Here is a 19,243-nt window from a genome sequence, read left to right on the forward strand (position 1 = left end):
AATCAATATGGCCCCGCGGGCCTTGTGAATGTTGACCTGTTTAATGGTCTTGCTTCCATCGGCTACGGAGAGCGCGATCACACAGTCGTCCGGATCAGCTGGTGCTCTCGTGCATGCTTCAGTGTTGCTTGCCTCGATGCAAGCATAAAAGGCATTTAGCCCGTATGGTAGGCTCGCGTCACTGGGCAGCTCATGGCTGGGTTTACCTTTGTAGTCTGTAATAGTTTGCAAGCCCTGCCATATCCAACGAGCATCAGAGCCGATGTAGTAGGATTCAATCTTAGTCCTGTATTGAAGCTTTGCCTGTTTGATGGTTCGTCTGAGAGCATAGCAGGATTTCGTATAAGCAACCGGATTAGTGTCCCGCTCCTTGAAAGCGGAAGCTCTAGCCTTTAGCTCGGTGTGGATGTTGCCTGTAATCCATGGCTTGTGGTTTGGATATGTACATACCATCACTGTGGGGACGATGTCGTCGATGCATTTATTGATGAAACCAGTGACTGAGGTGTTATACTCCTCAATGCCATTGGACGAATCCCAGGAACATATTCCAGTCTGTGCTAGCAAAACAGTCCTGTAGCGTAGCATCCGCGTCATATGACCATTTCCGTATTGAGCGAGTCACTGGTCAGATTTGCCAAATAGAGGGCGAGGGAGAGCTTTCTATGCATCTCTGTGTGTGGAGTAAAGGTGGTCTAAAGTTATTTTTTCTCTGGTTTCACATGTGACATGCTGGCAGAAATGAGGTAAAACGGATTTAAGTTTGCCTGCATTAAAGTCCCCGGCTACTAGGAGCGCCGCTTCTGTTTGAGTGTGGTCTTAGTGCCAGCATCAGTTTGTGGTGTTTGCTGTTCTCTCTTTCCGAAGCACGGAAAACCCAGCCAACTGTATATTATCCATGTCGTCTTTCAGCCACGACTCTGTGAAACAGAAGATATTGCAGTTTTTAATGTCCCGTTGGTAGGATAGTCTTGAAGGAGCTCATCCAGTTTATTCTCCGGTGATTGCACGTTGGCCAATAGAACGGATGGTAGAGGCGGGATACCCACTCGCGGTTTTGGGCCTGGTCCGGAAGCAACAGTATATCCTTCGTCAGACTCATTAAACCAAAAATCTTTGTCCAGTTCGAGGTGAGTAATCGCTGTTCTGATATCCATAAGCTCTTTTCAGTCATAAGAGACAGTAGCAGAAACATTATGTTCAAAATAATTGACAAACAATGTGAAAAAAAAACACAAATTAGCAGAATTGGTTAGGAGCCATCCCCTCCGGCACCATTATTCCATTCAGAAAAGTACAGTAGGGTACTTTACAATATAGTACATTATACTGTACTTGCTATACTGTGTTGTACTGTACAATGGTATACTGTGTTGTACTGAACTATACTCTACATTACTGTACTTTCCAAACTTGTGAAACATAGAAATCTATGATTGGCACAGATTTGGTCCGGACTGAACCAAATCTGAACCAATCATAAACGTCTATGTTCAGACCAAGTCAAGTCCGGACCAGATGTCTGTGGATGTTGAAATGAAGGCCGGTCTGGACCGGACCAAATCTGAACCAATCATAGAAGGGGGAAAAAACGACATCTGTGGACATTGAAATAGAGACCAGGGCGGACAGACCAAATTTAAATATCTTTTCAATGTCCATGGATGTGGGTGTCGGACGGTACTCACTGAGTTATATTTGCTTTTAAAAATGAAACATTATAATATTGATTTGAATTCAATTAAATAGGCTACAAATACGCAAAAGTTATAACCCAACCTGTTGCAGTAATTCATTGGTCCTCCTTCCAGGTTTCATCAGTCTTTGGTAGAGCTCTGTGTCCACCTAGTGGTGTAGTTCTGTTATGACACAGAGTAGTCTGATTTGTCAGATTATAACACGTCTTTATCATTAGAATCACTCCTTCACCTTAATCATCACCTTATTTTTTTAGCCTCCCTGTCTCTAATTTTGTATTTGTATAATGGTCTACAGTACTCATTAGGCCTATGCCGTATAGGCTTGTGTACAGTTTGTTTGTCTTGTATTCTCTGCAGTCTCTGACACCCCGATGGAATTCATGGTGGATTTCTTAACCAAAGCCATTGAGATAGCAGATGGCAATGCCAACATTCCAGAGGAGCTGAGGGTCAACCTACAGAAGGCCCTGGACATAGCGTGTGATCTAGACGGCTACCTGGAGAAAATGAGCAGCCAGGAAAGTGCACCTCTTGCTGAACTGTATCAGTGAGTATTTCCTGTGTCTGTCCCACAAACACAGTACACATGCATGGTTTCTCATGCACATGTCTTACTAAACCTCTTACTGATCTGTAGGAAAACGATGGAACACAACTGGGAGAAAGTTGTCGAGGAGGGCAAAACTCAGTTCCGGCTTCCAAAAGAGTGTGTCACATCACAGGGCATGCGGAAGTTGAGCTGTCTTTATTACCTGCATTGGGTAGAGTTGAGTGGATGCATGGTTAGAGAGATACATATTTAAATGTGCTAAATATTTGTCTTTCATTATGTTTAATTGGCAGGCCAGACTCTGAATGTCCTGGTCCACATGAGTAAAGCCAAGACGATCCTTGAGATAGGCATGTTCACAGGCTATGGGTCTCTGTCAATGGCTGGAGGACTGCCCGAGGATGGTTCACTGGTTGCCTGTGAGCTCCAGCCATATCTTAAAGAATTTGCTCAGCCCATATTTGACAAGTCTCCACATGACAGGAAGATAACAGTAAAGATTGGTTCTGCCATGGATACCTTGAAGGTGACTAGTTAAAGCATGTTGCATTAGCCTGCAGTGATTTCACATGTTGATCTGCGCCTTTAATAACCAGGTTATGAAGTTATGTGGATATACAATGCAAACCACGTCACTTATGGAAACATAACTATTTATATTAAAAGTGTAATAGGTATAATGCGTGTAGTAAGTAGGCTATGCTATATAACATAACCATTACCCCTGTTATTTGAGTGACTGGTAGGGGTAAATGAAAATACACTGTGTCCATACATGTAGCTCAATGACAGTGAATGGTTCAGTGCTGTGATAATATTGTCTCTTTTAAAGGAATTGGCTGCAGCAGCCGAGCAGTTTGACATGGTCTTCGTTGACGCAGACAAGAACAACTACATGAACTACTACAAGTTCATCCTGGACCACAACCTCCTACGGCTAAGTGGTGTGATATGTGTGAATAACTCTCTGTTCAAGCCTAAGGTCTACCTAAAGGACACCTCTGATGAAAACGGTTTTGCGCTTTGAGATTTTAACCAGTTTGTCACAAGTCATCCTCGTGTGGAGCAGGTGAATGGAGAGACATGGCTTGTAGTGCCTGATTATTACAGGGTATTTTCTCTTGTGTTAATGAAGAAGTGTTTGTTTTCAAGGTCATTCTTCCTCTCAGAGATGGGATCAGCATCATCCGCAGAGTACCCATGGCACCAGCATGTGCAGGTACACAGGTAATGTAAGACACATCCTCAGAACCACATTTAGTACATTTTTTGTCCAAGTTTACTTTTAGCATTGGTACTATCATTGTTCATTGGCAATGGTGGTTACTACTACCATAAGTCAAATGGTGCCTTTACAGTACTTAACAGCTCATACAGACTTTTTCCCTGATCGTTTACTACTCACAACTTGTGTCTCAGAGCAAGGTAACATACAATGCGATATTCCGGGGTGTGAACGGGAGGTCGATCCTGGACTGATGTGTCTGGACGGCAGGGTGGCCTATGTGACAGGGGCAGGCCAGGGTATAGGCAGGGTGTTCGCACATGCTCTGGGAGAGGCAGGAGCCAAGGTGGCTGTCGTGGACCTGGACCAAGGGAAGGCTGAGGGCGTGGCTGAGGAGCTCACACTAAAAGATAAGGGCTTGTCAATAGAAAACAACACTATGATTGTATGTTACAATGTTGGCATTTCATATTACACTTCCATGTATTTGCCAGCAGATGGTGCTCTACTGTCACGGACAAGTAGAGGAAATACTGTATATTGTAAAATTCCAGGGCCAACTGACTATATTATATCTAAAAAAAAACTTGAATGTGCACCATGTTTTACATATGGAGACGAATTATATAAATGATTTCAATATTATCAGTATAGAATAGGGATTAATATTTTCCAAAAAATCTACCAAGTTTCTGTTATGGTTGCATTCTGGTGGCAGGGAAGTCAGGCGCAGGAGAGTGAACTTTGTATAAACAGAGCAGTTTAATGAATATACAAAAAACTCCAAAAACCAAAATATACAAAATAAAATAAGAGGGTGCAAAACCCGTCGCACACCAGAACATAACTTGCACCAATACATACAACAAACAATCACCGACAAGGAGGACATGAGAGGAAACAGGGAGTTAAATACACAACATGTAATTGATGAGATTGGAACCAGGTGTGATGGAAGACAAGACAAAACGAATGGATAATAAAAAATGGATCAGCGATGGCTAGAAGGAGAGAGACCGACTTCGGCGGAAGTCGTGACAGTTTCAATACCGGGAATAATTCATATTCATCCAGAGAGTCCCAGGGAGAAACAAGAAGTGTCCATTTAAAGTGTTTAAAACCCAGATATGGTCAATATGCCAGGGTTCTCCCAAAGTAAGAGAGGCGCTGTGCCATCTTGTTGGCTTGGCTGGGCCACTATGAAATGATTTCAGAGCAAATAAAATTTATATTTCGTAGTGATAAAGTAGCTATCTTTCATCGCCAGTGACATTGTTGTGGATTGCGAAACAGGCCTTTCATAAATTCTTATCATGTTCCTCAATTAATTCAGCACATTTCAGCAGTAGACTATCTCCAAACAGAGCGCACTCAGGACACACATATTGCACCCCGGATATAGCTTTGTCGAATCATACAAACTTTGTAACGGCAGTCAAGCTAAAGTGAAATTACCAAAGTTGCTAATAAGCTTGCTAGATAACCTCCTTGAACTAATGACAGAATATCTCCTATATTTGGCAAGTTCAAGTTGATGATTATGCAGATTAGCTCATGAATAACGGGGAGATGAAAAGGGGAGATGAAAAGGGGAAATAGTTTAAATATCAAGGTATCTAACGGGGACCAACTCTGTTTTAATAATATCTGTGTCTACTTTCATACCGTTTGTTGATCACACATTCTCTACCGAAGCGCTCAAATGGGCAGCAAGTACGAGACAGCGCAGAGATTTTGACATGCGTAGGCGAGAGACGTGTTTTGATAATGCTACCTATGGATTACAGAATAAAGTTAGGAATTTTCATGCGAGATTCATGTGGGATTGGAACTGGATAGAAAAATAGCCTAGGCTCTAGGACAGGAGAAGATGATAGAATTTTCCCTCATGCCTCTGAATTCTTAACAGTCTGTCTGTGACAGAGATGCCTATGTAGTGAATTGTGCATAGGCCTGTCAAATTTGGGACTGTTGGAAGAGTCGCAATGACAGCTCAAAGAGACATGTTATTTTATGAGCTATACTGTAGGGGTTTCCTGTAGGGTTTATTCACTTTTTTCAGGTCGCATGTGGAGTGGTGACTTTGTGTGAAGTAAATACACTAGGCTAAAGGCTTCCATGTGACAACCTGTTTGGATAATATGCTATAATTATTTTTGATAATCTACTGCTGCGCATGTTGTGCATTTTGTGGAATTCCATTAGTGCAATATTTGGGGCAAATTTTGTAATTTCCTGTGTCTTGTCATAATTTTTTGAGCTGAAATGTGGAGATTGTTTTCCGGGACTGTCCCGGGATCCCGGTTACCCTTGTTAATCCTTAGTCTAGACATGTTGCCTATTGTCACATTTTAAACAGCCGCTACTTTTTAATACAGGGATCAATTGCATTGCGATTACTGCTGACATCGGCAAATCTGTGAATGTTGAGAGGATGATTGACAGCATTGTGTCCAAATGGGGAGAGATCCAAATAGCATGCAACAATGCAGGGGTACACATGGACTCAGCCAGTGAAGACACCAGTCAGGAAGAGTAGGACCAAACCTTTGATGCCAACTTGAGGGAGACTTTCATGTCCTGTCAGGTGTTTAACTCCTCTACTGTATACTACTGTAGGCCTGTTTGATCTTTTCCATCACTCAGAGGGTCATAACTGTGTCATAGAAAAATGTAGTTTGCATTTCAGTTCAGCTTACATGTCTAACTGTCTTGGGTGGAATGTTTGGCCTGTAAGTTACACATGAAATATATAGGAGAGTTTGAGTTAGGGTCTTTGAGTAAGTATGAATAATAATGAAAAGTGTACACTAATGGTGCTTTTCCATTGTGACTTACCCCCACACCAGTGGGCCGCTAATGTTTTATGTTAATGTCAGCTCTAGTGATATTGTGTTTCTATCAGGACTGTGAAGAAAAAAACAATTTGACTTACAAAAATTATGTTTTATTGTCACATACACTGGATAGGTGCAGTGAAATGTGTTGTTTTACAGGTTCAGCTGGAGTAAATTAGGGTTAATTTACTTGCTCAAGGGCACATCGACAGATGTTTCACCTTGTCGGCTCGGGTAGGTAGCGACAGGTAGCCCAACACTCTAACCGCTAGTCTACCTGTCGCTCTAAAGACTAAAGATTTGTGGTCGGCCACTAAAAATTTGTGGCGAACAGAATCAACAACCTCTGCATCATTCAAGACTGTAGCTGAAAAGTACCAAGGGCCTTGCCTTTAAGTTAGATCCGTACCGTCAGAGCCATGGTCCAGTGAGACACGGGAGCCGGCCTGCAAAGATGGTCTGAGCCTTTTGGGTAAAACACCAGGGTAAATCTTCAATGGAAATGCAGCAATAGGGTGTCAATACTAAAAGTGTGAAGAATGTTCCTAATATGTGTCCATTCCCCCTGAATTCTTGCCTCAGGCTGCAGGTAATGTGATGCTGAAGCAAGGATATGGGAAGATTATTGACACAGCATCCATGGCCAGTCTAATAGGTGAGTGATGATTCTATCCTGTATATTTGTCTTCCTTTCATCTCCATGTATTGTGAGCCAAGTGAAGAATGGTGAGTCAAGTGAAGAATAATGAGATGAGCTTTGTTGCTGCATTGATGTCTCCTACACTGAGAAGTACATGTAATACACATCACAGTGCTGTTTTGCACCAGAACATAATTGTATACAGTTTGTTTCTGTAGCGTTGCAAACAGACTTGACTGGGCTTCTATGGTAAAAGACATGTCAGTGTCTTTTAGTGAGCTTAAAGTGACATTAGAGGAAGAGAACTTGTTGACCCATTTCTCAAATGCAATCTATGTCTAACAGTATAATTGCTACTACTGCTAATCTTCATCGTATAACTGTTTATTCAGGCCAATGCTATAGTGATTTATCCACCCCCCATTATTCTCCCGCTGCAAACGCACAGTTGTGATTGCTGCTCATAAAGGCAGTTTTGCATCATAATAAACATCCTGAGCAGTGGGGAGGATGTGGAAGAAAGGCAACCTGAGGTCCAACATGTAAAGGGTGTTTCCTGTGCAACAACCCTGCCTGTGCCAAGGGCCGTGTTTAAGCAGCGGAAGATGCTTTCAGATTTTACTGAGTGCATTGTGAAATCTGAGTTATTCACAGCCCAGTTGAAATCCTCCTACAGGTTCCTCCAGAGGAACAGCAGCACTTCATCAGCAGTATAGTCAAATCGCCAATAAACTCCTGTACCATATGGGCCTCAGTCCCAACTACAGGGGCAATCTGTAAAACAGGACCATGCTGGTAAATAGAGGCCGGCATAAAAAAAAGTGATCAATTACTCACATTACCAGCAGTCCTGAAGGAATTTACTTTATTGGTCTGGACATCTGTTATAATATTGTCATAATGCATAATCAGATGGGACTTGTTCTAGCCAAGTAGGGTACCAAAAAGCAGCCGTGAATGTCCAATTAAAATGCACAATGACAGCTTTTTGTCCATCTGCTGAATAAAATGTGTTTTTCCCCCCTCTCCATCTCAAGAGAATGATGGTCGGACACACAGGAGGAGGAGCATTAAATGTACACTACATTACCAAAAATATGTGGACACCTGCTCGTCGAACATCTCATTCCAAAATCAAAAATCATGAGCATTAATATGGAGTTGATCCCCGCTTTGCTGCTATAACAGCCACCACTCTTCTGGGAAGGCTTTCCACTAGATGTTGGAACATTTCTATGGGGACTTGCTTCCATTATGCCACAAGAGCATTAGTGAGGTCGGGCACTGATGTTGGGCAATTAGGCCTGGCTTGCAGTCGGCGTTCGATTCATCCCAAAGGTATTCAATGGAGGTTGAGGTCAGGGCTCTGTGCAGGCCAGTCAAGTTCTTCTACACTGATCTCGTCAAACTATTTCTGTGTGTACCTCGCTTTGTGCACGAGGGCATTGTCATGCTTAAACAGAGTCCAATGGTGGCGAGCTTTACACCACTCCAGCCAAAGCTTGGTATTGTGCATGGTGATTTTAGGCTTGTGTGTGGCTGCTTGGCCATGGAAACTAATGTCATGAAGCTCCCGATGAACAGTTCTTGTGCTGACGTTGCTTCCAGAGGCAGTTTGGAACTCAGTAATGAGTGTTGCAACTGAGGACAGACAATTTTTACGCGCTACGCAATCAGCACTTGGCGGTCCACGTTCTGTGAGCTGGTGTGGCCTACCACTTTGCGACTAAGCCGTTGTTGCTCTTAGACATTTCCACTTCACAATAACAGCACTTACAGTTGACCGGGGCAGCTTTAGCAGGGCAGAAATTCGACAAACTGACTTGTTGGAAAGGTGGCATCCTATGATGGTGCCACGTTGAAAGTCACTGAGGCCATTCTACATTTCCCTATGGAGATTGCATGGCTGTGTGCTCAATTTTACACACCTGTCAGCAACGGGTGTGGCTGAAATAGCCAAATCTACTAATTTTGAAGGGATTTCCACATACTTTTGTATATATAGTGTATTTATACATGCTAACAATATATATTCCAATATATATGGTCATATTTTTCATGCTGTTTGACTGTATTGGGAAGAGGATGTACAGTGTTTGACCTGACTGAGCAGAATAGAGGGAGTAATGGCAGCGGCACTGTCATTCAAATGAATATATCTAGGGCTGTGGCGGTCACGTAATTTCATCAGCCAGTGATTGTCAAGCAAATAACTTTCGGTCTCACGGTAATTGACCGTTGAATTAACATAAACACATTTAGCATCTCCTGGCTTCCACACATAGCCTACAAGCCACTGATGCAGACCTTTGGAACATCTACATTTAAAACATCTACATTTAAAAAAGTCTAAATCCATGCAATATAGCCTTCTCCTTCACAATAAATCCATTACTTATTTTAGACAGGTATAAAGAAGCATGATATGAAGAAATAGTTGTCGTTATGTTATGTCCTGATCTGCCTATGCCAAATGGCTGTGGGCAACACTAGTTCCTTTAGCAGACAAGATTTCCTTAGAATTCCATGGCATTATTTTATAGTATAAAGAATACAATTGAACAAAGCTGAGTAAAATAGAAAGGATATTTTCTCAAAATTTTCTCAAAATTATTTGAGGGAGTGTGCACATATATTCTGTGTTGAGCGGTTAACAAAGAAATAATTATTCCTATATGAGTTATTAATGTAACTTTAGTTGTTCTACAAACGTTGGGCTATATGTTTTGATTTTTAATACATTGTAAGGCTGCATGATGCGACTCTAGTGATGATTAGAAAAAAGTTGCTTGAAAGGCATGAGCTCTGCTTTGTTTTTTTGCGCAGGCTGTACACACTTCATCAGTCACTCATTCACAATTTGACAAGCACTTGATAATGTCTTGAATTTCACGGCAGCATCCCCTTTGTGTGGCCGTAATGCACCCTAAAAAAATACATGCCTTTTGCGGCCAGTGGCCATTGTGCCCTTTCCTTTACTTAGATTTGTGTGTATTAGGTAGTTGTTGTGGAATTGTTAGATTACATGTTAGATATTGCTGCACTGTCGGAACTAGAAACACAAACATTTTGCTACACTCGTAATAACATCGGCTAACCATGTGTATGTGACCAATAAAATTACATTTGATTTGTTTTGACTTAAGTGCTCTCACACACATGGCTCTCCATCACGTGATCGGGTCTTTCTCATAGGCTACAAGTGAAGACAGACACCGGGGACGCAACTGCGCGCATCCTTATCCAATTCCGACATGCGCATTGAAGATATTGGAAGAACTGTCCACATTTACTTTTCGTCAGCCAACAAGATGAGTAGGCCTAATGAACAGCAAAAGCACTAGCCTATGTCAATATATTATTCCCCATAGTACAGAAGTCGACCTATTCTGTGCGAGAAATACATATTCCAAACAGAGTCTGGGACAGTTGTGAGGCTGCGATAGTTCCCAAATTGATACTACCACTAGTATCAAAAACCTTTTGTATGCAATGTGGCTGACGCAACAGATCAGAATGTTTAGCTTAAAATGTAGATAAACTATTAGGCTGTTTCTTCACATTATAAGCTCAGCGATGCGCACATGGCAGTAGGCTATAAGCGTGAATGTTCCATTAGCGGGAAAACACCAATATCACAAGTGACTGCAAATGCAATTATGCATGTAATGCTTTTATTATAAAGGTACATTTTTTTATGGTGCAAATTATCTTCCCCAAATTTGAAATGCGCAGCTTATGTATGCTAGTTAGGTTCTACACCCCTTGTAAAGTAGATTAATGTGCTTAATTTTAAGAAATTATTTGGCCACTTTAGTTGTGATACAAACCTTATTAAAACAAATAGGCCTAGGGGCTAGGCTACATGATGTGTGCAACTATGATTCAAAAAAGTCACACCAAAAAAGCAGATTTCACAAGTGATAATATATAATTCACAAGTGATAGGCTAATATTGTCACCCATCAGACTATTCTTGATTTAATCTTGTCTTTACATATGTTATTTAGTATATGTGTGAAATTTGTTTTGATTTAGAATGGACCCTTATCATACACCTGTATCGAAACAGGGGCAGCAGGAAAAAATATAATCTACAGTATGCACTTAAATAGCGAATGGAGGACACTTTTCCCGTGGTTCATTTTCATGCCAACCAGGTAGGCTATACTCCTGTTGTAAATATAAGCAATGTGCTTAATATTAGAAATGTTGAGAAATACATATAGTAGCCTTAGCCTATAGAAAGCTGATTAGAGGGACAATAGAGTGCTGAGTACCAGGCAGTTAGCAAGTCTGGTCGGATAGTAATGTCCAGCAGCAGCATCAGAGCTTGGAGAGTTAGTTACCGTGACTAAATGGTCACGTGGAATTTGGCTGCCTTCGTGACACGTGACCGCCGGCGTGGCGGTAATACGGTCACCGCAACAGCCCTAGATATACCTGCAGTTGCCACCAGCATGTTAACGTACATAAGAACAAGGTATCATTTCTTTAATAAGAGCCAATCTTTCTGTCCTGAGGACTTGAGTCTGTGTAGGCCTGCCTGATGAAAGGGCTTGTTTTCCCCCACTTAGAATGGGCAATAAGTAGCAGGGTGAATGTTAGAGGGTTTTAGAGAGTGCTCTCCTTCTGCCTCTCTTTCTACCTCTCTAAGGATTACTGCTCTTAAAGATGGAAAACATCAATGCAGGTGTATTTGAAGGATGAAGGCCTGTTTTGAATGGTATTTTGGAGCCGTATCATCAGGTCTTCAGTGAGGATTAGCACTGTTAGGCTTTTTTTAGCTGTGTTTCCTGTCCTGATAAATCGGCTTTCACCTTCAATCTGGGTGTAAGCCCTGGGCTCTGCTCCTCCTCACGTGTTCTTCCTCTCCTCCTGGGCTGGGGCCCAACCCAGGGGCCTGCACCTCCTCCTCAGCCTCCTCACTCCACCATGGAAGCATCCTCTTCTCACATCAGCTATTTTACTTTCTAAACAGAAGCTCCAGTCCAGTCTGTCTCCCCAGGACCGGCCCCTGCCTCTCTGCAGCTGTGTCATATTTATCATCTCAGTCCCGACCGAAGCAATTTGGCAGTGAGATCACGGGGCGACGAGGTTAACTACTAAAGTTGTATGTAACTTGGAGGCTTCCTTGTGATGATTAATCAACCAGAGGAAAATGAGCCGCTGTCCCAGCATCCCATGCAGTGTGCAGCATCTGTGATGGTCAAGGCAAACAAATGGTGTTGCCTTTGTTGCTGAACACGGTGCAGAACCGGACATTACAAGCAATTAATTTGACATGGCTTCATCCACGGGGTCCCCAGCAGCTAATGGAGGTGTTTTCATGTACCATCCAGTATGAAAGCAGGGAGCTGAGTTATGATTGAAATGAAGCAACGCTCCAAATGAATTACACACAGGGGTACTCTCGGAGAAAGTGTGTATTGAATGTGTTTCATGGTTGTTAAAGGGGTAAGGTTTGGTTTTTAGACATTGAGTGCAACTTACATGGTCAGAGATAAAACAGGTGACATGTTCACATTGGTTGACAGTGGTATCTTTGTTATTTTGCCTGTCCCCCTCCTCTGCAGTGTCCCATCCACAGAAGCAGCTTGCCTACAACACCTCAAAGGCAGGAGTGCTCAAACTGACACAGACACTTGGCACAGAGTGGATAGACAGAGGGGTCCGAGTCAACTGCATCTCGCCGTAAGTGTTTGTCTCCCATGTTTGTTATAAACAGAATAGACCTACAGTATAGTATCAATGTCAGGTACTGTATCACCATGCCGAAACAGTTTACACATCACTTATAGGCACAGATAAAAAGGAGATTTCAATCCTCACTTGGATTAAGAATGTACACATACAAAAAGTCCATGTATTTTTTTTTTATTGAGCTGCCAAGTGCAGTATATCACATCATTACAGAACTATAGCGCTGAGCAGTGATTGAGTGATTTTCTCCACTGGAATAGCTCCATTTGAGAATGAGGCACCAATTTAAGTCCTCAAACAATGTGCTCAAGCTTAATTGGATGACGTCTTGAGGGATGAATCAACCAAACACTTGCTCTAATTGTTATATTCAATTAGGGAATCAAATTAGCATCATCACTACAAGTGGCTCCACAACAATAGCTTGTTGTTTGTGTATGTTTGTCTTTGAAGCCGTGCGGCGGGAAGACGAGAACTGAGAAAGAGTTCTGCCTGTGTGTTCAGTGGCGCATCCCTTAGCCACAGCCATCACTGAGCAAATCCGTCCAGTGACTCGGCTCGGCGTGCGGGCCCCGTCACAGCCCCAGAACAAAGCGCCCGTTCATGCGCCAATCGCCGCTTTGCTTTATTTATCGCCAGCTTGTTTGCTCATTTTAATTTGCAAAGAAGCAATTCTTTCCCCCTGCTAACTGGCTGTCTCAATGGGCCGCTGATTTCTTTGAAGTGACAGTCGGTAAATATGCATAAAAAAGGGACACAATTAGCGAGTGCGAGGTTGACTGCAGCCTGATTTCATTGGCAACTTTAGCCGCACCGGTGATAAGCTGCATTATCTACAAAATTGGTTGAGGGAAAACAGCACCTCTGATTGCCAGGAAAGGTTCCAGATAACTGGGTGCTGAAGAGAAATATAATTGAGGTGGAATATGTTAACTATGGTGTCACATGCTCCTTGGAGGCACTAATTTATCCAAATGTTGGAATTTGTATCAAGGCACAGCCTAGAATACTGTAGGCCAAACATGTTAGGTCTGGGCTAAAGATGAGTCGACCGTGAAGCTTTTAGCTACTGTCATATTGATTGTGTGAAAAGCCTGAAGTCGTCTCACATTAAACACAGATATGTTGACATGTTTATCCAAGTTATATATTTAATTAGGTGGAGAGAACATCATTGGTCATGATACACTAATGCTGACATTAGACTGGAAGAGGCATCGTCTAGACTTGAAAGTACCTATGTCTCAGAGGAGGAAATCAGACGAGGAAATGCCTACAGTACCAACACACCTGTTTCCTTTAAATGCCACTCAAGCACTCTGCCTGAGAATCAAACCAGCTCAAGCACATATCAGGCAGGAATCAAAGTGAGATTGTGAGCAAGACGCAGAGAAAGTGCTTATCTACAGGCTCCTGAAGGCAAATTACACCCAGGGTCCCATCGTACCCGGTGGCGCTTCCTGCGTCGTGCCAGTCATTAAACGGCACGAGTCCCACTGTAAATACCATCAGAGATGCTGCGCCGTGCCCTTTCTCTGAGGATAATTGGGTTTATTTTTGTCACCAAAGTGGTGGCTCTGAAACACGATGCCGCTGTCACTCCTGGCTCTGAAGTCTGATGTCTCTGATTCCTCTTGTTGATTTTTTTCTCCCTCCATCCTTGTCTCTCCCTCTCTCATTTCAGGGGGATTGTTGACACCTCTCTCATCCACTCAGAGAGTCTGAGGCCTCTGGTGCAGCGCTGGCTGTCAGATATCCCTGCTGGACGACTGGCTCTAGTGACAGACCTGCAAGCTGCAGTGGTCTACTTGGCATCTGACGCCTCCGACTACATGACAGGGCATAACTTAGTCATAGAGGGTGGGCAAAGTCTGTGGTAGAGAGAGGGAGATACTTTCTTTGTTCCACCCTTGGATCACACAGAGAGGGAGATACTTTCTTTGTTCCACTCTTGGATCACTCTTGGGAATAGGCACCTACTGTGAATGATCTCCACAGGGAGAATGGAATAACATCGAGAGATTAGGTCAGGGTGATTACCTCACTGGTTTACCATTATGTCAGATTGGAGATTATTTTGTTAAATTTCATACTGTACTCTTCCAATAAATGGGTCATATTTATTTAGACACAAATGTGCTTTTATATTATATCTATGATCATTTTCTTGACAGTAAAGCACATCCTTAATACGCTGACCCTTCTACATGGTGCAAATCTGTTTTTTCATACAGAAACCCTTTAATCGCTTGCCTCTGTGAGTGACTATTATAAACAAGTATTCAAACCATTGGCCTCGTCAGAGGTATTTTGTTTCATCAGTGCCAAGTAGTTGAAAATGATTCATACAGTAGTTCAAGATATTAATACGCTAAACTCATGCTCTTTTCGACTGTGCAAGCGAGTACAGTACGTACTGGTTTGGGCAAAGTAGATGGCGAAAGGGGATCCTATAAAGTTGCTCCACTGTACTGAGATGTGTATGGCAAGATACTGTACACAAGACAGTTTGTCCCTCAAAAGAAAATGGTTTCTTCTTACTATAACGTAACCCTTATGGGGACTGTACACTAAAGTAAGGTTTCTAAACTAGCTAGACATTGTTGCATAGAAATGTGTAATATCTCCCTGTTTGACAGGCTCCTGGGCTGTGGTTGTGTGTTTCCCTGGGTACCATAGCATACCCCTGTCCTTCCCCTGTTCAGCTCTTCTCTCATGGTTTTGCTGATTGGTCCCCCAAGTGGTGCTTACGAGCCGCATCTTAATTGCTCCCTGTACTGTTTATGTGCTGCAAAACAATACTTAAAGGAGAGGTTAGCTGAGGGCACGGCCTCAGTCACTGCAATTATACCAAAGGAGTGTCCAATTAGCACCATCTATGCAATGAGACAGTGCTCGTGTTTGTGTGAGCAACTTCTCACTATTAGTGGCTGTACTCAGATTTACATAATGGGGTCTGGTCATTAACTGAGAGAGTGAGTGAGAGGATCCCATTTAGATATGGAAAGATCTGATGATCTCTGCATTTCAGTTGGATTTGATGTCGAAGACATCCCAAACCTGCTTGGTAGATACACAACTCTGAACTTTGAATTATTTTATTTTCCTCACAGGAAAATATCAGAAATTAGATTCCTGCAATCAGTTAATGTGAGAATTTATTGAGAATGAGCTAATAAACATAAATGTGTAAATGTGCCTAGAGCAGGTTCTTTGTTAGGCATTTCATCAGATGGCCACAAAGGGGCGGTCTAGAGTCAGGATACTAGCTGTTTCAATGTTGGGCTATAAAGGACGTTGTATGCCACTATCTGAGAGCAATAACAACTGGTCTGCTATATATATATATATATATATATATATAAATATAAATATATATATATATATCAGAGAGTAATTGTATCAGTATCAGAGAGTAATTGTCAAGGTTCAGAGCAATTGAAATGCTACCTAACCAGTTAATATTGAGTATTGGAATAACTGTTGTTATCTATTGTTGCAATTATTGTTGTCTATCAACAATGACAAGCCACCAGGGTCTGACAACTTGGATGGAAAATTACTGAGGATAATAGCGGACGATATTGTCACTCCTATTTGCCATATCTTCAATTTAAGCTTACTAGAAAGTGTGTGCCCTTAACCCTGGAGCGAAGCAAAAGTCATTCTGCTACTTAAGAATAGTAAAGTCCCCTTTGGTCGGCTATTTGAGCCAGTAATCAGCCTGCTACTAACCCTTAGTAAACTATTGAAAAAAATTGTGTTTGACCAGATACAATGCTATTTTACAGTAAACAAATTGACAACAGACTTTCGGCACATTTATGGGGAAGGACATTCAACATGCACAGCACTTACACAACTGACTGATGATTAGCTGAGAGAAGTTGATGATTAAAAGATTTTGGGGCTGTTTTGTTAGACTTCAGTGCGGCTTTTGACAAGATGAATCATAGTCTACTGCTGGAAAAACGTATGTGTTATGGCTTTACACCCCCTGCTATAATGTGGATAAAAGTTACTTGTCCAACAGAACACAGAGGGTGTTCTTTAATGGAAGCATATCAAATATAATCCAGTTAGAATCAGGAATTCCCCAGGGTAGCTGTTTAGGCCCCTTGCTTTTTTCAATTTTTACTAACGACATGCCGCTGGCTTTGAGTACTCAACACTATACACGTCAGCTACTACAGCGACTGAAATGACTGCAACACTTAACAAAGAGCTGCAGTTAGTTTCAGAATGGGTGCCAAGGAATACATTTGTTCTAAATATATGGTTTTTTTAAACTAAAAGCATTGTATTTGAGACAAATCATTCACTAAACCTTAAACCTCAACTAAATGATGTAATGAATATTGTGGAAATTTAGCAAGTTGAGGTGACTAAACTGCTTGGAGGCGCACAGTACTACATAGAGCCATGACTACATGGCTAAGCACACAGCCAAGACAACACAGGAGTGGCTTCGGGACAAGTCTCTGAATGTCCTTGAGTGGCCCAGCCAGAGCCCAGACTTAAACCAGATCGATCATGTCTGGAGAGACCTGAAAATAGCTGTGCAGCAACCCTCCCCATCCAACCTGACAGAGCTTGATAGGATCTGCAGAGAATAATGGGAGAAACTCCCCAAATACAGTTGTGCCAAGCTTGTAGCATCATACCCAAGACGAATTGAGGCTATAATCGCTGCCAAAGGTGCTTCAACAAAGTACTGAGTAAGAGTCTGAATACTTATGTAGATGTGTTATTTCCATTTTTTATTTTTAATAAATGTGAAAAAAATTCTAAAAACCTGTTTTTGCTTTGTCATTATGGGGTATTGTGTATAGATTGATGAGGGGAAAAAACAATTTAATGCATTTTAGAATAAGGCTGTAATGTAACAAACTGAGGAAAAAGTCAAGGGGTCAGAATACTTTCAGAATGCACTGTAGATATGTTGTAGTAGAGTAGGGGCTTGAGGGCACACACTGAATGTGTTGTGAAATCTGTTTTGAATGTATTGTAATGTAAAAAAAAATGGTATAACTGCTTTCATTTTCCTGTTCCCCAGGATCCATAATACATATAAATACAAATCTACAGTCAGAAACGTAACTAAAGACAAACACGACTTCAGTTAACACCTTAGTCGATCATTCCAATTTTGTTGTATCTAAACGCAGGTTGACTGGGGACACATCGGACATACAGTTTATTTTTGCCCATAAACGAATGCATGTAGTTATAAGGCATAACTATTGTAGTGTCCACAGCAACATGGTACAATCTCCATCCTCTGTACTGCTGCCTCCAACACTTTAGTCAGGTGTTTATTCTCAGCATAATTCTGTGGCACCGTCTAAACTGTTTTGATGTTATTATGTTTCGTATTGCTCTAAACTGTTTCAAAGCCCTTTTTAGAGGTCTTGCTTTCCCTGGAAAGTGCAGCCACAAGAGCCAAATCTAGTATTTTGAGCTGAAAATGGGGTCTCTCTTTAAACCTATGGCTTGCTTCATGAGGTGTAAGTGATCTTGGATACATTATTTATGACCTCCTTGTGCTGCAATTACACTCAGGAGCGGGGCCCACGAACATGCCGGTGTTGTGCTAAACAGTTCTTCAGCACAAAAGCACTTGTGCCCTCACACTTCAAATCAACTTTGATTAATGTCCATGCCTGTCCTGGCATGCAACATTTTACAGCAGAAGCGATTCATGAGTAGCCCTGGGTCGATGCGACAACAGGAGGAGACAACACAGGACTGAGCGCAGCCTGTATCTGGGTGACAGAGTATGTCAGGGTTTATAGATGACATATTAACATTTGACAACATCAATACCCTTTTATTGATGTATTTTATCGTTCCTTAGGCCTAGTCTAGTGAGTGAGATATTTGAAAATGAAATGTATAGCCTTGTAAAGGCTCCCATTGCAGTAGACCTGTGGCCTGCCTGTCATCACTTATCTCATTGTATACAACACAGGAAATATGTTAGTGTTAACAAAGTCATGCTTTTAATATGTTTTGAATGCTTTCATTTCCAACAGATCAGTAAAACCTACTTTATTTCAGTTAAAAGTACAAACGCACCGATTCAGTGTTTTTCTGCTGCTCATGTTGGTCTTGCTTGGGTGTGTTATGTTCACAAATCGTACCCTGGCGGTTACTGTTGTTTGTCCCTCTTGACATAGCCACTACCACTTCCTCAAAATAGTCAAGAAAGATAAATCAAGATATCTGTAATTCATTTTGATGTTTTTGCCAAGGTCTTACTCACACAATTTTACATCTACAATTGCTAAGGTGTTTGGTGCAGTATTTCTCAAAACTACACTTAGAAAAAAGGGTCGCAAAGGTTTTTGGGGGCTGTGCCCTAGGAGAACACTTTTTGGTTCCAGGTAGAACCCATTTTGGCTCCAGATAGAACCATCTTTGGTTCCATGTAGAGCACTCTGTGGAGAGGGTTTTACATTGAACCCAAAAGTGTTCTACTTGGAACCAAAAAATATTGTTCAAAGGGTTCTCCTATGGGGACAGCTGAAGAATCCTTTTAGGTTCTAGATAGCACCTTTTTTTCAAAGAGTGTAGTCAGTGCACTGC

General features: G+C 41.9%; 1 pseudogene; it reads left to right on the forward strand.

Moving 5' to 3' along the window:
- Positions 1 to 1,660: 1,660 nt before the first annotated feature.
- Positions 1,661 to 14,945, forward strand: LOC115149826 (uncharacterized; annotated as a pseudogene).
- Positions 14,946 to 19,243: the final 4,298 nt, after the last annotated feature.

This window comes from Salmo trutta, chromosome 16 (genome assembly GCF_901001165.1).
Source record: "Salmo trutta chromosome 16, fSalTru1.1, whole genome shotgun sequence".
NCBI lineage: Eukaryota > Metazoa > Chordata > Actinopteri > Salmoniformes > Salmonidae > Salmo > Salmo trutta.